The sequence below is a fragment of the Mus pahari genome, chromosome 18 (assembly GCF_900095145.1).
Source record: "Mus pahari chromosome 18, PAHARI_EIJ_v1.1, whole genome shotgun sequence".
Classification (NCBI taxonomy): domain Eukaryota; kingdom Metazoa; phylum Chordata; class Mammalia; order Rodentia; family Muridae; genus Mus; species Mus pahari.
Genome location: NC_034607.1, coordinates 26,125,561 through 26,148,266, shown reverse-complemented (window position 1 = coordinate 26,148,266; position 22,706 = coordinate 26,125,561). Strand labels below are relative to the sequence as shown.

The 22,706-nt window shown below is 38.5% G+C and overlaps 1 long non-coding RNA gene across 2 annotated transcripts in view; it reads right to left on the bottom strand.

Annotated features, from left to right (window-relative positions):
• LOC115062500 overlaps positions 1 to 22,706 on the bottom strand; it is a 62,255-nt gene that overhangs the window by 32,485 nt on the left and 7,064 nt on the right. Inside the window, exons 2-3 of one of the 2 annotated variants that reach the window (XR_003842450.1) lie at positions 21,193 to 21,305; positions 14,717 to 14,915 (exon numbers count right to left, since the gene is read on the bottom strand). This is a non-coding gene — a long non-coding RNA (uncharacterized LOC115062500). Of the gene's footprint in view, positions 1 to 14,716; positions 14,916 to 21,192; positions 21,306 to 22,706 lie in introns of those variants that run through there. The other variant, XR_003842451.1, reaches the window with a different exon arrangement.

Sequence of the window (22,706 nt, the reverse complement as noted above, 5' to 3'; positions counted from 1 at the left end):
CTCAAACGCTTCAAGGTCATGTCTTAGTATGGCAATGTACAGCTCTGTGTGTGTTGGATACAAACACAGCAGATAGATACACACGACCATGAAGGTTTTAAGGTTAATTTTCTAAAAACTATACTTCCAAAATCTAAAATTCTAGAGAGGAATGGAGCACCTGCCTTACAAAGCAACCGTGTGAGCTATTGTTCATGATTCCCACATCACTGTCTCATGGACACCGAGGATTCTATGAAATTACCAAAGGATCAGCACCAACACTGACCTGTATTCAGTCTTCCACAATCATCCACACTGAACATTGAAACTTATCTTTAAATGCACTGTCTGAGTGCACGTTGACAATAACCACTATTAAAATGCACCCTGTCAATATTTCCATTACAAGTTTACTGTGCAAATACTTGATGGATGAAAACTCATGGGACATAGAGTCTTAATCATTTGAGTGTAGATTAAAGCTACGCAACTATTAGATATACTCATATGCATTTAAAAACCACTTTAGAAACCCAATGGAAGTTGTCCCAAAGCAGAGTTCTAACTTACATAGCATAGAGTTCCAGGCCCTTCAAATCAGCCATGTATCATTGCTTTTACTTATTTAGAATTATATATTTCATAGTGAGTAATTAAAAACTTACTTCTCTTTATTATAAACAATTCCCTTCTCTTTAGCATTAAACTGTCCTAGCAAAATAAAATACATGTTGGAATCTTACAGACACCAGAAAATATGTAGCTCAGTCCGTGATACACAGAAGGAATAAATATGCTCAATAAATATGACTTGAACTTATTTTTCACAGCATCTATTTCCATTTATGCATTAACTGCAAATGCTTTCAGAATTTTCAAAATTCACATTACCATATTTTTTACTTTCTGTCACATGTTATAAATTAAACATAAACAGAACTGTAAAAATAATGAAAGTCACTGTGTATTCAAACAATTTAAGCACTTGGGGGCATTAAGTTCAGGTTTTTCAAGAATTAAAATACTTTAAATAAAATGTCCTCAGAAAAGGACACTAAAGCCAAGGGAATTCACATTTATTTTCTCTTCAATTTCTCTCACACACATACAAAAAAAACTATATTTCAATATTTATAAGACTAAGAATAATGGGAGTGCATAATATTGCTTGAACATACACTTTTGCCTTTTAAGACCAGTTTAAACTCTGTGATAGACCAAGAACACAGACTTAATTATGCAGGAAAAAAAAAAAAGATGATTTAACTGCAGTGAGCGTTCAATGGATAAAAATCCAAAGAAAGCTGTCCTGACTGAAACATTTATGAATCAATTCATTGCATTGATTTGGAATGAGTTGTGCTGTAATTTAACGCCTAGATTACTCAGGATAAATAATAAAATTCTATTTCTAAAGCACTTTCATTTGACTGTACACTTAACCTGAGAATTTTCAAGAAAGAGTGATTTTTCTTAACCTTAATAAGCACTGCTTTATGTAAATAATGGGTTTTTTTTAAAGAATAAGGATAAAGGATGTAATTATAACTAAATCTGATGGTATCCTAAAACATGTACGTTTGACTTAATCAATTCAATAAACCATTGATGTCTTATTAAGAAAGTGTTTGTATTTGAGAATGATTTAACCTACAAAGAATATATACAGTATTTTTGTCTCAGTTCCTATTTCTATTGTAATGTTGAAGGAAAAGATAAGGTTTGGCTCTGTCTTTATGCTGGGGGTGAGTTCCATGGGACTCAATAATTAACCTACATTTTTTGCCCTCCTCAAATCTGATGACTTGCTCTCTTATTTTACTGTTGTTTAGATGTTTTTTTTTTCCAAGATTTTCATTTACATTCTTAAAAGGTAGAGACAATAAAAATTTCAACTACACAGGGTACTTCTGTTTTTTTAATTGGGTATTTTTTTTCTTTTTTTTACTTACATTTCAAATCTTATCCCCTTTCTCAGTTTCCCCACCCAGAAACAACCTATCCCATCCTCCCTAACCCTGCTTGTACGAGGGAGGGTGTTCCCCACCCACTCCTTCCTCCCTGCCCTGGCATTCCACTACACTGGGCCATCAAGTCTTCACCAGACCAAGGGCTGCTCCTCCCATTGATGCCCATCAAGGCCATCCTCTGCTACCTATGCAGCTGGAGCTTACAGCAAGAACAGCAGTATCAATCAACCAGACCCCACCCCCAGAGCTCCCAAGGACTGAAACACAGAGTACTTCTTAGAAAGCACAGAATGTGGGTTTCAGAAAGACTCACCAAGATTTAAGTACAAGTCAAACAAATGTGTGTGTGGGGGGGGGGGTCAATCAAATACTTAGCACATGATTCTTGGAGAAAATAGAATACCATTATATATTCATTATATATTCATTACACATTATGTACCAACTAACCCATTATATCTGGCACTGGCGATACAAACCACAGCTTCCTATATCCTGGGCAAGCATTCTACCAACCAGGCCACATCTTCAATCAAACTTGTTTTCTTCCTAAAAAGAAATACAAGTCCCAGGAAAGCTGGTGTTCTGAAAACATGATTGAGTTTCACAATAATTTGCATCTGCAGCCTTCCTGAGGCAGAAAATATCAAGTAGGATTTCAACAAGGTCTGTCCACAGCACTAACTAAGTCTTTCACTTTGGTCTCTTCTAACTAGTCTTTCTTGGAGCTCAGTTCCCTCATCTGAGCGATGATGCCGTTAAACTGTGTAACCTCACAGTTCTATTCTGATTTTAATTGTTCTGAGTTCTTTATAAATGAAATAAACACACTGACAGCAGAACGCAACCTACAATCTATTAAAAACACAGGTTTGATATCTAAGTGATACACAAATACACAAAAATGAAAATTTGGTTAAGTCGCATGCAAGTTATTAAAACCCATATAAAATTAATTATCAGAGTCCTAGCAACACAAAATAGGTTTTGATGCCATCCTCAAAAAGTCTTCCTTGCTGCTAGTAGAATGAACAAAAACATAAAACATGAAATAGAAACAGGAATGGAAATAAAATTGTCTTTCTCATCAGGGTTCTGGAGAATGAAGAAGAAGAGGAGGAACAGAAACAGTAGTTTATGCAGCAAATTGTAACTAATAACTTTTTTAGTTACTCCAATAAATGTCAAGAGCAATTTAAATGTTCTAAAAATGGTTACCCTGCTGATCCACAGTAGTTTTGTTTTAAAATAGATTTACTGAACTTTGCCATGAAATTTCTAAACAACTACTGCTCATCAATAAAAATAAATGATGTTGCCCTGACATTTCTCCTATAATTTTTACCAGGATCCAAGATGCCTAATGTTTCTAATTGAAAGTTTTCTCTCCTTTTTTTTTTTTTTTTTTTTTTTTTTTTTCTGGTTATGAATGGGCAAGAAAGGAGACAAACCAACATGGGAATTCTCTATTACTTGAGCCACAATTATACTGAAATTCAGTGTCTAAAATATCAATTTAAAATACCTTTGTCTCACAGTTTTCAACTTATTTCTAAGGTAATTCTAGAGTTGAATTTAATTACAGACAAATAGGCATCTTTATTTAAATATTCGTTGTTAACTATATTACTCACAAAGGTTTGAAAGCTAACGCCTTTTCAAGATGGGTACAAGAAACACAACCTTAGCTACCACTGCCACCTGCTGTTGACTATAAACAATTTCCTAGCATCTAGTAATAGAATTAAGAGAGCAGAAAAATGCGTGGGGAGGTAAGGAGGATCTGAGAGGAATTGAAGGGAGAAAAAAAAATAAAAATATGTTGTATGAAAATTTTTAACAAAAATCAACAAACCAAATAGGAAAATAAACACTATATTGTTAGAAGACAAACATCAGGATGACACTAAAGACATTTTCTCTGCAAGCTGCTGGGTTTTTTGTTTGTTTGTTTGTTTGTTTGTTTTCTTGCAACAAGTAAGGTTATACCTCTGCTAAAACAGGAAATCAAAAGTTCTGACTCTTTGTACTTATTTACATTGGATTTGGGTATTTTCTTTTAAGAAGCATCTTTTAATAAGTCAAAGGGGCGGAGGGGAGAGAAGCAGTACTGTGGAGGTGAAGAAAAGCAGCCGTGGGGGCAGCAGGTTCTTCCGGGAGAAATAACAAATTTCCTTTGGAGAAAACAATGTTTAATGTACACAGGGAGATATAAGCCTACAAAGAGATACGCAACCAATCGGTCCAAAGCCGGTGAGTCCGGACGATGAAGATGAGGGAACTCATTGTTCTAGGCCTTTTGATATTCGTGGGCTTAGACAAATTTCTAAGAAAAAAGTTGAGGAAAAGAAAGAGACTTAGAATCACCGTTTCACCTGGAGCCCTGAGGTAGCTCGACAGGCTCTACAGGATGAGGGTTCACCTAAAATAGATCTAAGATCCCACTGGAAATTGAGCAGGGTGTGGGTATCAGAACTTTGTTGAGATCCTTTAATGAAAAAAACTAATTCCTCTTGGCAAATAGATTAGGAACTCAGTTCTACTTCAGACTCAGAGTGAAGACATGACATTCTAAGCTACCCAGAACATAAGATGACAGTGATACACTTCAATTCCCTCAATTGGATAGTATGTTAATCTAGTTTGATGTCAATTTGATACTGGCTAGTTTTATTTTGGAGGAGGAAACTTTAATTGGGAAAATGCCCGACCAAGCCTGTAGAAATTTCTTGATAGATAATTGATGTGGGAAAGCCCAGCCAACTCTGTGCCATGGCACCCCTGTGCTGATAGTCTTGCTACTATAAGAAATCTGACAAGGGGAGAGATGGGGAGTAGAGAGACAGAAATAGACACAGAGGGATACAGATTGTGTGTGTGTGTGTGTGTGTGTGTGAGAGAGAGAGAGAGAGAGAGAGAGAGAGAGAGAGAGAGAGAGAGAGAGAGAGAGAGAGAGAGAGAGAGAGAGAGAGAGAGAGAGAGAGAGCAGGCTGAAAATCCATGTAGAGCAAGCCAGGAAGCAGCACTCTTCCATGGCTTCAGTGCCAGCTTCTGCCTCTGTTCCTGCTCTAATTGCCCTCATTGTTGAATTATATCATGGAGCTATAAGCTAAAATAAATCCTTCTCTGCCCAGTTTCTTGTTTGGTTGTTTGGTTGTTTGGTTGGTTAGATAAGTTGGGGTGGGTTGAGTTGGTTTTTGTGGTTTTTTGTTTGTTTTGTTTTTTTGTTTTTTTCAGTCATAGTATTTTAACAAAGCAACAGAAACCCTAATGAAGACAAATGGGCAGGAGATCACATTTCAGGGAAGCTTTTTCACCTGAAGTTACACTAAGGTGGGAGGAATAATTGTGTCCACAATGAGATAATGTAGTTATCTGTCCTAAGAGACCCTCTCCAACGCATTTGAAGCCTGTCTACTTGTCTGCCTTCTAACTAGAGGAACACAACCTTTCCTCTTCTTTAAATTTAAGCCAGCACTCCTCAGCATAGGATTTTTAATAATAACAACTATTATTATTTAAATTTCCATGCCTTGAGATGGAGACATTCTCCCTCTTCTTTTGTGGACTTCCCACTCGTGCCTGCTGACGGAACTGCATTGCTGAACCTAACCTCTTCCTTACATTCTAAGTCAATAGGCTTGACTTCCTTTTCTATCCATGACTGCTCTCCCGTTCCATGATCTATCTCCTCCTTCCTTCAGTTTCTAGCTTACATTGTTTTCTCTGAATCCTTCCAGCCTTCTAAGTCATTAAAAACTGTTTTATCAATGAGACCAAGAATCCGCAAGAAGGGACCCTGGTCCCCTGGTGATATAGTCTAACTTCTTGGACCCAGAAGGAACAGTGACATTGACAAGCTTAATACATATTCTGACGTCTGGGAAGGACAGAAATGTTTTTCTCGACAATAGTAAAGATTTCTCCCCTCCCCTACTTGAGAGAAGCATGATTTACAGCAGCAGCCTTGCATCTTTCAGGAGGTGCCTAGTTGTGTTGTTGGAGCTTTGACCTAACACTGTCTCTGGGGTAAGGCTGGAACAAAGTCTATAAAAGAACTTGAGAATGCCCAATGCTTTTTTTCTTTAACAATTTAACAGCTTCAAAGCTGTCAGTTTAGTTCCCTTTAAAATATTATCAAAGTACTTTAGTTTCCCAACAGATAGGGAAACAAAATAAACTAAAGAACTTTCAAAGTATGTTCTTCACCAGGATTGAGGATTTTATTATTATTATTATTATTATTTAAAATGAAACTTCATTTTAAACCTTTCATTGAAATAGAATCCTAGCCATTGAGTAGCAGACAGCTTTTGGCTTATCCATACTCTTCCTGTGAATTTTCCCTTTTTCTCTATCAGTCTTAGTTAGGGTTTTTCTGCTATGAACAGACACCATGACCAATGCAAGTCTTATATTAAAAAAATTCATTGGGGCTGGCTTACAGTTTCTGAGGTTCAGTCCATTATCATCAAGGTGGGAACATGGCAGCATCCAGGTGGGCATGGCATAGGCAAAGCTCAGACTTCTACATCTTCATCCAAAGACTGACTTCCAGGTAACTAGGGTGAGGGTCTTAGGCCCATACCCACAGTGACACACCTACTCCAACCAGGTGACACCTATTCCAACAAGGCAACACCTCCAAATGGTGCCACCACTCCTTGGTCCAAGAATATACAGACCAGCACACTCTCCATAGAAACTTCAATTCCACAATCCCATGACCTCTACTAGCCAGTGCTTCTCTCCTCTGAGACTTCTAAATGAGGATTCTTCAACAAAAGTTCAGCCTTGGTGTGTTTTGTAGTAGCAAGAGGCAAACTGTGGAGCTGCCATTAAGTGCTAAATCTATGGAAATAAGCAGAAATGTCTACATATAAGGAATAAGGAAATAAACACATATATGAGAGTGGGAGGAGAAGACTGACCATATAAAGAAGGTCAATAACTGCTGGCAGCATCTAAGTCCTCTAGGAGCACATAGGTGCTTCTGTGTTCAGATTCCGAAAGACAGACCCTATATTGAACATACCCCTGTCTATTGCAATAACACAAGCTTCACGTGGGATTCTATTTCTTTTTTTTTTTTAATCTTTTTCTCTTCATTTTTTTATTTTAAAAAAAGCTATCCCGAAAGATTCCCATACCCCTCCCCCCACCTCTGTTCCCCTACCCACCCACTCCCACTACTTGGCCCAGGCCTTGCCTTGTGCTAGGTCATATGGAGTTTGGAAGACCAAGGAGCCTCTATTCGGGATTCTATTTCTTAACCCCCAAATCTTTGAGCCCCCATACACAATTTACTGACACCAGAAATCCAGGAAAACTTTTGATATGACAACAAAAACTAGAATCCTAATCAACAATAAAGCACAGAAATATGTAGATATATACTCTTGACATCAAATTTTAGATAAAAGCACCCTTCAGAGAAAACCATGTTTATCTCAAGTGGGTTCCATATCTAGGACATATAAATACCTTTAGTGGATTGTATTGTTAGTGTTAAATGTTTACCTGTGTATACTATGAATTCCCTCTGCAGCAACCCTTCATGGAAAGAAATATAAGCCTACCTCCTCTGTCCCAGGTTTGACCATGTGAACCATTTGGGACAATCAGAAATGATTGTAACACATTTCCTAAGACTCCAATTAGTACAGCCAACACTGCTGCTGATCCTTGGTGGCTTTCTTCCTCTTTGATCACGTTAAGTACAACAACATAAAAACATCTTCCACGTCAGCCTCCAACAGACATATTACAAGAACAAGAAATAGGCCTCCATTGTTAGAACTGGAATTTGGGGATGGATTAGTACTTAATAGAGCCTGGCTAGACTGACTTATGCATGTCTCAAATAGATCCTCATTAGGAGAAGTGGTAATGGACAAGAATGTGAATATTTCACTGTGAGGTTCATTTACTCATTACTAATAAGCTTGCACTTTAAATATACCCTTTTAGTTTTTGAGCAATCATGCTGTTAATGATTTTAAAACTCTTTGCCCACAGTGTTTGCAGAGGATAATAAACTTATCCAAGTTTCTAAAAATTGACAATCCATTTATCAAAAGGCCCTAATTCTGGGACTGGAGAGAAAGCTCAGCAGTTAAAAACACTTACTGCTCTTCCAGAAATGCCTTTTTTGATTCCTGCCCCTACATTGAATAGCTCACAAACAACTGTAAGTCCAGCTTCAGGAATCCAACACCTTCTTCTGGCCTGCTGGAATCTACACACATAGACATAAACCTGCACACACACACACACACACACACACACACACACACACACATTAAAATGAATCTTAATAAGCCAATTACTCTTAAAATATATTTTAAAGACATTTAATTTTATCATCTGCTCTTTACCAAAAAACTGAAAATTATTTTTTAAAACAAAAATTAAGAAAAAGTTCTTGGCAGGTAATATGCTTCCATTGCATATTGTGCAAACATCAAACAACAAGAACTCTGATGCTTTCAAACAGTACAGTTCCAACAACTGCAATAAAACCAACTACCAACACCAGCCTTACTCTCAGATGTTTTATGACTATTGCTTTAAATGTAATGAAAATCCAGCCTCACCAAATTAGAACTGTTATGAATATATTATAAGAAGTTATTTATTAGTGTATTTAGGGAGATATATGCCTCAGTGTGCATACAGAGATCAAAGAATGTATTGTAGAAAGACTTGGTTCTCTCTTTCCATTCTGTGGATACCAAGAATCCAACCCAAGTATCAGAATTGGTAGCAAGTACTTTAACCAACTAAACCACCTGGCCAACCCTGAAGGTATATTTTTCACAAGGCCGTATTTAATAGACGTTCTTGTAACTAAAAAAATAAATAAATAAATAGATACCAAGTAAATGTAAAAGTAAATGTGAGACCCGTTCTATATATTCTGTCACTTGATCAGCTGTCTGATTCCAGGTGAGTCACATTAACTCTCTAAGATTTCATTTAAAAATGTGTACGTTTTATCTATTGCATGGAGGAGAAAACACCACAATATGTTTTCTGGTTTCATAAAGATATCACAATGAATTAATTGTGGATCAGTCTTAGACACCTTGGGTTGTTTAGTGTACCTGCCAAGGTTTTTAAATCAAAGGCAACTAGCATATAACTATGCTCCTAATCTTCAAAAGGGAGCCATGGGGCCATGAGAGAAACCAAAGAATTGACAGCTAGATTTAGTTACCTAAAATCTTGCATAAACCTTAGCACAGAGTTCAGAATACTGAAGAACTATGACCTTCCTCTTGTCCTTTATTTTTTTTTTCCTCTTTTAGATACTCTTGCTATGTGACCCTAACTGGCCTGAGACTTTCCATGTAAGCCTGGCTATCCTTGATATTATTTCCTTATAGCAATTACAGGTTGGTGCCACCAAATTCTGGTGAAGAACATAGGTACCTCTCCACTAACCAAATCATGACAACCACCATAAAGCACACCCATGAGAGAACTTACTTCTTCAATGCCCCTTAGTATTCTAGATGACCACGTGATAACTACTCTCCATTGCAAGAACTTGTATTCTTTTCCATAGAAATAAAGAGATTAAGAAATAACCGAATGCTTTTCACATATTTACACTTTAAACCGTATAATAATTGTATGAGGAAAGTAATATTAACCATCCTAATATTTATGAAAGGAAAGCTGGGGCACAGATGAATTAATTGCCTCAACAACATATATTATAAATAGCAAAAGAAGCTTGGACCCACACAGGCAGTGTTAAAACTTTACCAGTCAAATGTTATTTACATATGGACAATGGAATCGAACTGCTGGGGAACAGAAATGACAGAATTCAACCAATACACATTCTTCATCTGAATCCATTATTTCCATCTCTGTTGCTTCTTTTTGAATATCCCCTTGGTACAAAGGAGAGTCACCTGAGAAAGGAAAATCAGTAAGAATAGTGTAGATTACACTAATCCATGGACATGCCTGTGAGAGATTTTACTTAATGGTATTAATTAAGGTGAGAAGATGCACCCTGAATGTTATGTGGCACCATTTCAGGGCTGGGCTCTGGGCTAAAGGAGGAGAGAGCTGGTGCACACTAGCATGCAAGCATTATTTCACTGCTCTTTGCACTTAACCATGAATGCGATTTGATTAACTGCTTCAAGTTCCTGCTACCTTGATTTACTTACAATGATGAACTGTAACCTGGGCTCATAAACCAAAGAAACCCTTTCTTCCTTAAGTTGCTTTTAGCAGGGCATTTTATCACAGCAGCCAGAAAGAAAGCTAAAACAATTGCTATAATGTATTTCCTTTGTTGCCTTTGAAGAATCCATTTTTTATTCCGCTGATGGGGGATAGAAAATATGAGCTTATAAAACAGATTTTGTTCATGGTAATGAAAACATATAGCTGAGAAAAGTTAAAACCAGGAACAAATAAGGGTATAGTAAATATGTAACAGCAAGTAACGACTACAGCACCTAGAACATATCATTGCCGCAGCACAGTATGCCACAGCAATGCACTCAGAATATATATAACAGTGCATGTCTCTCATACCTTTTAAGGATGGATGCAATATGGGCTGGGATTATTTCAGTGTGTGCTTAGCATGTACAAAAACTCTGGCCTCAAACCCTGGCAAACCAGCAATGACTTAGTTAATCAATTAAAATATAGAACAATGATAATGAAAAAAAAATGAGTCATGGTATTATCCATGTACATACACAACTATCATGTGAAAATACTTATTAAAGAAATATTCTTAGATTAAGATTTGAACACCATTGACAATTTCTCATAAGCTATTGTTTTTGTTAAAAAGAAAGGTTATTGTGACTTGAGAAATCATTCATTGTTGACAAAATCCAAATATTTTCAAGTTTGAGTGTTTTTAAACTTCAAGAAACAGTCACAAAATATAGTTTAATTTACACAACTAAAATTTGATATATACATATAATTTTCAGTTTAGCAATCAAAGAAATTTAAAAGAATATATCAACATAGGTGACCAAAAAAATGTATTACCTGCATGAGCCAATCACTTAGAAGAGGACTATTAGACTCTTTCAAAGAACTAATTTTCCTTAAACTATCCACAATTGAAATTCTGGTGGTTATATGAAAAGATCTTACTTTTTAAAAAGTAAATGTGAACTGCCCCCCCTTTTCCATCCCCCTCCGCTCTCCTTCTCAGATGCCTCTCTCCCTCTACTTCCCAAAGATTTTTGTCTTCCCCCTACTGAGTAGGACTGCAGCATCCACACTTTGGTGTGATCTTTCTTCTTGAGTTTCATATGCTCTGGGAGTTGTATCAGGGCTATTCCGAGCTTCTTTTTAGCTAATATCCACTTATCAGTGTGTACTTACCATGTGTTTTCTTTTGTGACTGGGTTACCTCACTCAGGATGATGTTTTCAAGTTCCATCAATTTGCCTGCGAATTTCATAAAATCACTGTTTTTAATAGCTGAGTAGTATTTCATTGTGTAAAGGTACCACATTTTCTGTATCCATTTCTATTTTGAGAGACATTTGGGTTCTTTCCAGCTTCTGGCTATTATAAATAAAGCTTCTATGAACATACTGAAGCGTGTGTCCTTGTTATATGTTGGAGCATCTTTTGGGTATATGCCCAGGAGTGGTATAGCTGGGTCCTCAGGTAGAACTATTTCCAATTTTCTGAGGAAACGCCAGACTGATTTCCAAAGGGGTTGTACCAGCTTGCAATCCCACCAGCAATGGAGGAGTGTTTCTCTTTCTCTACATCCTCACCAGCATCTGCTGTCATCTGAGGTTTTGATCTTAATCATTCTGACTGGTGTGAGGTAGAATCTCAGGGTTGTTTTGATTTGCATTTCCCTGATTACTAAGGATGTTAAACATTTCTTTAGGTGCTTCTCAGGATCACTTGAGATTCCTAAATTGAGAATTCTGTTTCGCTCTCTACCCCATTTTTAATAAGGGTATTTGGCTCTGTGGAGTCTTTCCTGAGTTCTTTGTATATTTTGGATATTAGCTTTCTCTCTGATGTAGGGTTGGTAAATATCTTTTCCCAAGCTGTGGATTGATGTTTTTTTCATATTGACAGTGTCCTTCACCTTACAGAAGCTTTTCACATTTCTGAGGTCCCATTTGTGAATTCATGATCTTAGAACACAATCCATTGGTGTTTTGTTAAGGAACTTTTCCCCTGTGCCAATGTGTTAGAGGTTCTTTCCCACTTTCTCTTCTATTAGATTCATGGTATCTGGTTTTATGTGGAGGTCCTTGATCCACTTGGACTTGAACTTTGTACAAGGATATAAGAATGGGTCAATTTGCATTCTTCTATACACTAACCTCCAGTTGAACCAGCACCATTTGTTGAAAATGCTGTCTTTTTTCCACTGGATGGTTTTAGCTCCTTTGTCAAAAAATCAAGTGACCATAGGTGTGTGGGTTCATTTCTGGGTCTTCAATTCTATTCCATTATAGAAGGAGATTGGGGAGAAGTACAGAAGGTCAGAAATTTGAAAGTAGGTGTTTATCAGTGTGGGAGGGGAAACTAGGGGTAGCCACTAGAAAGTCCCAGATGCCAGGGACTCAAGAGGTCCTCAGGACCCAACAGAGAGGACTTTACTGAAATACCTAAAAAAAGGGGAGGTAGAACCTGTAGAAACCACATCCAGTGGATAGTCACAGCCCCCAGTTGAGGGATGGGATCAATCACCCACCTCAAAAAATATTAATCCAGAATTCCTCCTGTCAAAAGGAATTGCAGGGACAAAGGGTGAAGCAGAAACTGAAGGAAAGGTCATCCAAATACTGCCCAACGTAGGGATTCTAGACACCAAACCCAGACACTATTGCTGATGCCAAGAAGTGCTTACTGACAGGAGCCTCGTATAGCTGTCCCCAGAGAGGCTCTGCCAGAGCCAAACCAATACAGATGCAGATGTACACAGCCAAACATTGGACTGAATGTGGGGACCCCAGGGGGGAAGTTAAAGCAAGGACCATAGGAGCTGAAGTGGTTTGCAACCTCAGAGGAAGAACAACGACATCAACCAACCAGACACCCCAAAGCTCCCAGGGACTAAGACACCAACCAAAGAGCACACAGGGGCTACATATGCTCCAGCTGCATATGTAGCAGAGGGTTGCCTTATGTGGCATCACTGGGAGGGGAGCCCCCTGATCCTGTAGAGGCTTGATGACCCAGGATAGAGGAATGCTAGGCCACTGAGGCAGGAGTGGGTGGGCAGGTGGAGTACCCTCATAGTGGCAGGGGGAAGGAGAAGGGGATAGGGGGCTTGTGGAGGGGAAACTGGGAAAGGGAATAACATTTGAAATGTAAATAATTACAATAATCAATAAAAATTTTTTATTAGATATTTTCTTCATTTACATTTCATAAAATTGTTTTAAATGAAAAAAAGTAAATTTAAATGAGAAAAATTTCAGATGTGCTACCTAGAAAAAAATCCCATATACTTTATATCTAAATTTGCCCAGAACCAAACTATCAAAAGAATGGAAAATGGGTTGTATCAATACGCTACTGAATAACGATTACTCTCATGACTTAAATGGCTGAATATCTGCTTCTGTAAATCCCCAAAACAAGTTTGTTTACCAACAAAATAAAAAATAATAATTGGAAGATGCCTACATTTTAATTTTTAAGAGCCCTGATGAATATTTTTTCCATCATGTATCTATTTCTAATACTGTGAATAAGTTCAGGGGGACGTCTATAAGTTTCAATAAAACCTAAAGTATTAAATAACTAATCCGCCATCATGCACTGTTCCAAAGGAGAACAGGTAGCCAATAGACTTCTTCAGAGAGCTATCATAATTGCTTCACTCCACTTTCAATAAGTGATCTATAATGAAACTCACTCTTTGGGCTTAACCTAGATCTGTGACCTGTGGGGGGAAATTGAGTCTTTGTAAAATGTGCTACAGTTCACTCCTAAGAATGCAGAGGCAGCACAACTGATGATCCAGCAAAGCTGCTCTGACTTATTTAGACTTTGCTGAATGAATTTGAATATCATCAGAATACATTATCCTTACCCGTAATACGTTTCCCATGATCTAGTCTATCCTCGCTCATTTGGAAAAGAACTTTGAGGATATGCTAGTCCTGTGGTATTATATGAAACTAAAAGAAAATATCCTTAATTTTCCTTTATGTTTGAGAAGTCTATACATTTATACAACAAAATACAGTCATACCTATCCTCTCCTCCCCCCAACCTCCATCTCTTCGCATAACCTCACACACAACATTCCTTTCTCCCAGTTTCATGTCTTATTTTCATAGCCCATAAGGCCAGCTAGTGCAGCACGTAATTACATGAGTATAAGGCCATCACTAGACCATGGGCCACCTACCAGTGGCCATATTATCATCATCAATAATAATAATAATAATTTTCTCTCATCCAGCAACTATGTGCTGTCAATATGTGAGGGGGGGGCTGAGGGGACAGGAGATTATCTACAATTCTCTGCTGCAATTCTGACTGACTTGACAATGTGTAGGGTCTGTGCAGGTTACTCAAGCTGGTTCCCTGTATTTAATAGCCATGTCATGTTGAGAAGAAAACATTTCTCAGCATTCCTTCCCATTCTCCAGCTCTTCCACTCGTCCAGCCTCCTCCTCTGCAGTGCTCCTTGAGCCCTGGGAGAGAGGCTGAATGTCAGTGCCTCATTTAAGGCAGAGCACTCAGTTCCTTTTTCTTGGTTTGGACCAGTTTTGCTTCCCTCTATTGACTGCAGCCCATTACAAGAGCAATCCTCTTTAACCAGGACTGAGAACAGCCTGGATCTATATACAACTCCTGATGTCACCACCACGCCTGAACTCACCAGCACTGCTGAAGTCACATCCACTGGAGAAGTCTCGACAACTCCAGATTAATAAACTGTTGGCCCAGGAGCTGAGCAGAGCACAGAAGTGTAAGCTGAGAGAAAAATACTATTTTTAAATAACGACAATGAAACTGTCAATGCAAAAAAACAATTTTTTTAAGCCAAGAGAAAGAAATATTTACATAACGATTAGTAGTGGTAAGTAATTAATGAAGTTTCCTTCCTGGAATATTTACCATTGATCATGCAAGAACTATAAAGAAGTAGATTAAAAATCACACTTCTACCAGTAAATGCATATCTTATATTTCTTGTTAAGTATGTTACTTTTCTGGGGGTAGAGAGTATATATGACATGGTACATACATAAAGGTCAAAAACCAACTTGTGGAAATAGGTTCTTCTCTTCCAGCACGTGACTCCTGAGGATTAAATTCAGGTCATCAGCCTTGGCAGCAAGCACCTTTGAGTATTGAGCCCTGGGCCCTATCTACCCCTTAACAACATAACACACCTATTAAATTCCCCTCCCCTTCCTCCACCCTCCCTCTTTTTTCCCTTACAACCTGACATACTGTGTAGGATATGACAAGTGTTAGACATATCTTAAAATGTAAAGATGAAAAGATAGCTGTTTCTTAAAGGAATTCCTAATCTTACTGATACCACAGAAGAGATTGCATCTATGAAGAGACGGGAATTGAATACAAAGTCCATCCCTAGACATGGTGCTATTGTCAATGTTTAGCCTATATGAGAGGAAAAGGTAGTTTTCTTTAAGAACTTAACGTCTAGCAAGCAGACTATACTCCACTGGAAGACCACACAAAGGGAGAATACTTAGACAGCACAAATTGGTCTTGGCAGTTAAAAAAAAAAAAAAACAAGAAAGAGATAGATCTTGGGAAAGTAGGGCAAGAGTGCTATATATGATGGAAACACATTCTACAATACTCTCAAAGAACTTTTTAAAATGTATGGAAAAATATGTATGCTATGAAGAAATGTTAGTTTATAATACATTGTTGGAAACAAGTAGGATACACTTGTTTCCCTGTGATGCTAACAAACAAGTGGCTTAGTCTTGGATATAAAGTGAGCCCTATACAAGAAGATGATGTAAAGGTAAGAGGAGAGACAGGAGAGGTAGGTATTTCTAGCAAAAGAACTGTAAGTGGAGATACCATTGTTTCTTTAATTACATAATTATTTCTCTAAGATACACAACAAGTGGGACTGGTAAAGTTTGTGGATAAATGGAACTAGGAATTCACAACAGAAATACATGTGTGAAAAGAAATGTTTATTGTTAAAATATTTACTGTTAACTAAATAATAAAATAAAATAATATTGTTAAAATACTGCTTCACTTTTTAATTCCATAAACAGAATAGTATATATATATTTATATACAGCATCTTAGCTTTAAACATTATATATATATGCATATATACTATATAAGTAAATGAATATATAAATATATTTTAATTAGTGGCATTGCAGTTAAAAAAGGAAGGACCTTCTACATGCTCTCTTGAATTCAATGAATAGTAATTAAACAGCTTAGAAAACTGAAGAACAAGCAGATTTCAAAAGAACACTTGGCTCTGTTCTAGCAGGTGAATGTATACACATACTGGGAGGGGGCAGATGACCCATTACAAAGCCAGTATAACAGTCCCAGGGGAAAGTCCTTAATGATGATTTTGGTCTAGTCAAAATGCCAAGGGCAAGGCCGAGATAGATTATTGGAGTTTATAAACTATAAATCAGGGTGACTTTCATCATCCATTACATTCTGGCCCTACATAATTCCATGTCCTTCCAAAAAGTAAGCTTACAAGTCAAGCTATAATATTTGAACCTATTTTAGATCACAAAAAAAACACAATGATAAAATTATGTTATGATTTCATGATAGCATTTTTTAAAATAAATGCAATCACAACCTCATCATTTTACGATAGGTTGTTTTTAAATGTTTCCCAACTAAGTGGAATTAAAACTTGTCATGAAGACTAGGAGGCAGGCAGAGGGCATGTAGAGGTGAAGCAGATGATACTGGCTAACATACAATAAAATCCAGCATTGAATTAGTTCCAGCATCATCCTCTTTCTCTGTGCCTGGCAGGTTCCAAAGGCCAAGTGTGTGCCAATAAATCTATATCCAAATGTATCAAATTTCCTTTGCTAAGGAAATAAGAAAATAAGGCAAAAAATAGTGAAAAAGCCATGTAGATAACTCTAGTGTAGATTAAATATTTGTTTGTTTTTAACAACTTAGATATATTTTGTATAACTGATCTCCACCTAAGTTTTAACTCTGGAAAAGGGAAAGATTTGGTAACAGAATATGATCCAGTTGGACCTTCCTTCAGGTTCTATCCACCAACATTTTAAGAATTCCTTACAGGTTTTGAATAAATGAATGAGTCACAGTTTAAAGAATACTTCAGGTCAAGGAGCCTGATCATTCATGGGCTGTATCACACTGCAGTCATGCTGCCAGTAGGGCTCCCTGTGTTTTAAGTTGGAGGTATTTTTTTTTTTTTTTAACCAACAACAGACAACTTTTGAGCTAAGACAAAATGAAATGTGATATGACCACCAGTGCTTTTTAAACAGGTAATCTCTCTTCATCCTGGTTTTCCAAGAATTTCACATGACATTCAGTAACAACTCTTGCCTTCCCACAATATCCTGTCAGTTGAAATTTATATTGGAACTGGATAAACAGTACATTGACAGTAAATAGATTTTCAAGGATCATCCATGAAAACTTAAAATAGGTAAAGCATTTGACCCCAATATTAAAATCATATATATATATATATACATATATATATATATATATATATATATGTATATATATATGGCTTTTAGAAGGATTATATTTCTTAGAAAACTAAATAGAATATTAAATCTTTTTCAAAAGTCTGTAAATACACTGAGTTCAGATTGACAGTTCTGTTCAGAGAATAAAAACAAATGTTCTCTTGCAGATTCAAAGAGTGTTCACTAATCACTCTAAATGTTATTCCTCTTTTTAATGTATTCTGAAAATATCTTAGCAATCAGCAACATATTATTGTTGTAATGACAGCTGAGGAAGCAACAGAAATCCTCTTTCAGATACTAAAATCAGAGTTGTGGACAGTGGGAAGGGCAGGACAGAGCACTTTGTTTAGAAATAATAGGTAAGGTGTCCTCGGATCACCAGGCGCTTCGTTCCACCGATTTATTCCAAAATTCTAGATTTACCTCCGAAGTAACCTTATGTCAGGCACGAAAGCAGAATGTAATCATGGGCAACAGTAAATTAACCCACGTGTGCACGTGTAACATGTGGCTTTAAATACAGCACTAAATTACCAATCTGCTGTAGAGAAAGAATGGACTCTGATTCATAGAGCAGGTAACAAAGCTAAGGCTCTCAATCATGGCTGGTAGAATTTACGTGCACTGCAGACATTCACTCTCGGTAGAAGGTCATCACTTCACAGCCTGGGAAATAATCCTGCCAGCCGACTTGCAAAGTGCCCGAGGCACCACTCCTGAGAGGCATAACTCGTCTTCTTTCAAGGCTAGAGGTCAGAGGCATGATCACAGCTCCATCAAATTTAAAGGAAAAAGTATCTAGGGTCAAAAATATCCCGAGGAAAAAAAAAAAAAGAATAGTGAAATTCAGAAGAAAAAAAAATATGTTGCACTCCTCTGGGCTTTGGCAAGGGTATGGGACAACCTGTTGCAGAATATTAAATGTAGATTTTTTTTTCCATCTGAAAGCTTCAAAAATAACTAAACTAAAACTGAATACAGAATCTGATGGATGTCATGCTACAGTCAGCTTTCAGGACATTTTAAAAATGCTACCAATCCATTTAAATGCTCATCAACCTAGACATTCTAAAAAAGAAAAAAAAAAATCAAGTGTAAGTGACTTACACAAAATACGCATGAGATGTGAATGGCAGCTTGGTGATTAAATCACCGCTCCAATTAACTCGAGTACACAGAGAGAATGTTGCTCTCTCAAGCAGTGTTAATCCTGTCTCTGATCAGTCAGACGACTCCTCGCCTCATGGTTGCTGCTTCATAAAACATTAACTCCTAACAGCCGAAGAGGAGAAATGATCTGTAAATAAGAATAAACTGATGTTTGGGAACTAAATGCATAAAGTAAATTGATGTTTGTGTGGAAAAATACAGTCATTTCCATGTACTTCCAAGAGTGGAAAACGGAAATTTAAAAAAAAAAAAAAAAAAAAAAAAGAATTAGAAGACAGATGAAATCACCATTACGGTGAACAGAAGCATCTTGGGATCCATAAAAAAACATAAAAGAGCGTGTCGGAAGACAAAGGGGAATCCTGGATGGACATGGTGCAAAGGGTGAGATGCTTTATTCTGGTCATCTCTGCTGACTGCTATTAGATGCTGTCATTTTTTTTAAGGAGAGGGGGAGGTGTTTGCAGAAACAGAGCAAGCAAGAAAGGCCATCATGCAGACAAGCTGGGAAGTGCAGAGTAGGCCCTGTATCCCCTCATCCAGCCAGGACTCTTGAATAGCAGAACTTAATATCAAGGTGGTCTGGTGTGGTTTTTGATATACGGGATGCTACTATACTGTTACTACCCTCTTAGCGTTCTGAGCCCTCAACGTACTTTTAGCTCCTAGCTTGGTTCTCCTTTTTTGTATTTTTTTTTATTAATTTATTCTCTCATATATTACATCCTGACTGCAGTTTCTCTCCCCCTCCTCTCTTCCCAGTCCCCCCCCCCTCCCTATCCACTCCTTGCTGTTTTCCTTCAGAATAGGGCAGGCCTCCCAGGGCTATCAACCACCACGCATGGCATAGCAAGTTGCAGTAAGACTAGGCACCTCCTCTCATATTAAGGCTGGATGAGGCAACCTAGTAGGTAGACTAGGGTCCCAAATGACAGAGTTCTACTGAGGTAAGGAAAAGCTTTTGGCAAAGAATCTCCCCTATACGATTTCACTGTGACAAGCCCCTCGGATCTCAGAGGCCATCTTGCTGTGTTCTGTACTGCTCAGAATACCCTGCTGTGGCAAGGGGCAAGCTCAAGCCTGACTTTAGCTTATTAGATACAGGTTTACTTCTTGCTCATATAAATCCCTTGAAGGTCTATGGGGTGGTAGGCTGTGCATAGACAGCCTGGTCCCCGGTGGAGGAAAGGTTTGGAACCCCGGAGCCCCAGTGGGCGGTGATTTCTACCTGCATGGGATGGAAGGAGTTCCGCCACACATCCTGGGCACCTGGCTCCTGTCACTCAGGTAGCTACAGCCTTCCACAGCCCCCCCTGCAGAGAGGTATGTGGCATCAATAACAGTTATCGCTGCACCAAGCCCTCCCACATGCAAATAAAGTTTCCCCAAGCTCTCACTCCAAGCCAATGAGAAGTGCCTGCTATCAAACACTGAATCATCCCCCAAATTGTATATAAATCCTATCCGGGAATAAAAGAGGTGGGAGAACTACTCCATTGTCCGAGCCTTTTGTCCTAAGAGCTGTAACACTTGGGGAGAGAGTGGATCTCCCCAAAGGCCTCCGGAGGCTTTACCTCACTCCTCACTGGCTAGTCAGCCTCTTGTCAGTCCAGCCCTACCTGACTCAGTGCAGGGTAGCATGGAATTACAGAGTAACCACGAAGGCATGGCAGAGCCGAAGGTGGAGACAACCTCTGCAGCAACTTCCCCTTCCTGTCCGCACTTGCTTCCCTTTGCCGGAACCCTCGCACCAGACCTGGCCAGAGATCTCAATGGAAAGCCTCTGGTACGCAGGCCCACAAAGGTCTGCCAGCATTCCCTGACCACTGTCTTCCAAGGATGAACTCAAGTCCTGTCTCCTTTCGACTTTATCTTACTATGCTTCCAGATTGCAATAACAGGGTGATAAAGATCTGTGGGTTATGGGCTGCCTCTTAAAACTGCTTCAGCCAGAAGGTCACCAGTTCTGTTGTAGGGTATTAACTTGAAATTATCAAATCCCAAGGCCATGCTTAGATGCAAGGAGCTTGAGTCATATTTTCTTTGCAGAAGATCCTTCTAGGTAGACTGGGGAAGAAGAAAGCACTAAGCCCCCCCTGTACCTTTTCTGACCCATACCTGCATATCTATCTATACTCTGTATGCAAAATGTTGTATCACCTTATTACAGTTGAGCACTTGTTTGTCCAGTAAATGACTTCATTATACTACCTCACTTCTATAAGCACAAGGTAAACATAACCCTGAAACATCAAATGAACACTTGACAAAGGTTATTTGAGAAAGTGTGGTAGCAATATTCCAAATATACCGAATTTAACACGAAGACAGTCACTTGCTCAGCATCAATAAATACTCACTGAATGTCTTTGATATGTCAAGTGGACACTGCAGACCCAAGAAATAGTTAGTGAGGATGATGTAGTGCAGCAGTCACATTCAAACTGGGAAGTGTAAACACCAGAGACAGGAACTAGGAAGGAAAAGAAAATAACAATAGGCGATTATTTTAGTTTCTCTTCCTTGTTGCCATGGCAAAAATACACTGACAAAGACTACTTTAAGGAGAAAGACTCTATTCTGGCTCGAAGTGCAAGGGTGAACGGTCAGGGCACACAAGTCAAAGCAGCAGACCCTTTAAGCTTTGGATCACAAGCCGTTCACAGTTGGGACAACGGTTAAAGTTTCTGCTCAGCTTCCTTTGTCCATTTAAGCCATTCAGGATTCCAACAAGAGAACAGTGCCACCCACAGGGAGTGGATATTGCCACCTCCATTAATACAGGACAGATGATCCACACAAATGCACAGGTGCCTGTTTCCCAAATGGTCCTAGAGACTGTGGAGGAGACAACTACTAGCAATTGGGAGCTACTGTGAACTGGGCTTCCAGGGGAGATTTCAAAGAACATCTGAACCTGAACATGAATGGCAAGAAGGGTCTTATAATAAAAAAATCTAGGGGAAGATCATCACAAGAGAAGAAAATTCCAAAATCCAAGATTCCCAGGGCAGGGCCAACCTGGTATATTCCAAATTGTAATATGTATATTTCTCAGTTTGTAGTAGCTCCCCTTTCCTATCGGCACCTATGTTGATACAAGTTAGGAAAAATAGAAACTCCTTCCTTTGAAGTAACATGTCAAACTCTCTTGTATTAAGTAAGGACCATATAGAGAGTTAAAGATAATACTGAGCATGAAGGAACCATTCAGTATGTCAGGGGCTGAGTTAATGTATTTTGTTGGCATGGGCTGGTCCCATCATGAACTCTATCCTCGGATTCCTGGGGAAAATAGCAAAGCCCTCTCCTCTGAGGTTCAAAGGGATGGGGAAGTCTTCCTGTGATCCAGATGCAGATGTTGATACTGTGTGCAGACAATGTCCACCGTAGCTTCCATCTCCTGGATATTGATGACTCTGAGGCAGCTCCCATACAGAGCCTGCTTCTACAGAGATGAGCTAACCCTCCCTCTTTGTTCAGCTGTAGGTAATAACAGCATGTCTCTGTTTAACTGTATGTAATACACACTGAGCTCTCTGGTGTTGTGTTGCTCTATCAGGAAGCCCAGTCCACTTGATCCCAGTGTGTGTGTGTGTGTGTGTGTGTGTGCTTCTTGTGTCTCTCCGTGTTCGTCTTTTCTTCATTCCTACACTGACCCAGTCAGCCCAGCCCTGGAGCTATATTGAATACGGCAAGTGATACCAGAGCAGGGACAAGGATGTGGAGCCCTGCTATGGAGAGTTCTCATCAACAAGATGGGAAGAACTCCCAAGAGAAGTGCTCTTAGACAGGAAAAAGAAGAAACCAAAGTAGAGGGAGGAAGGAAGGGAAGGGAAGGGAAGGGAAGGGAAGGGAAGGGAAGGGAAGGGAA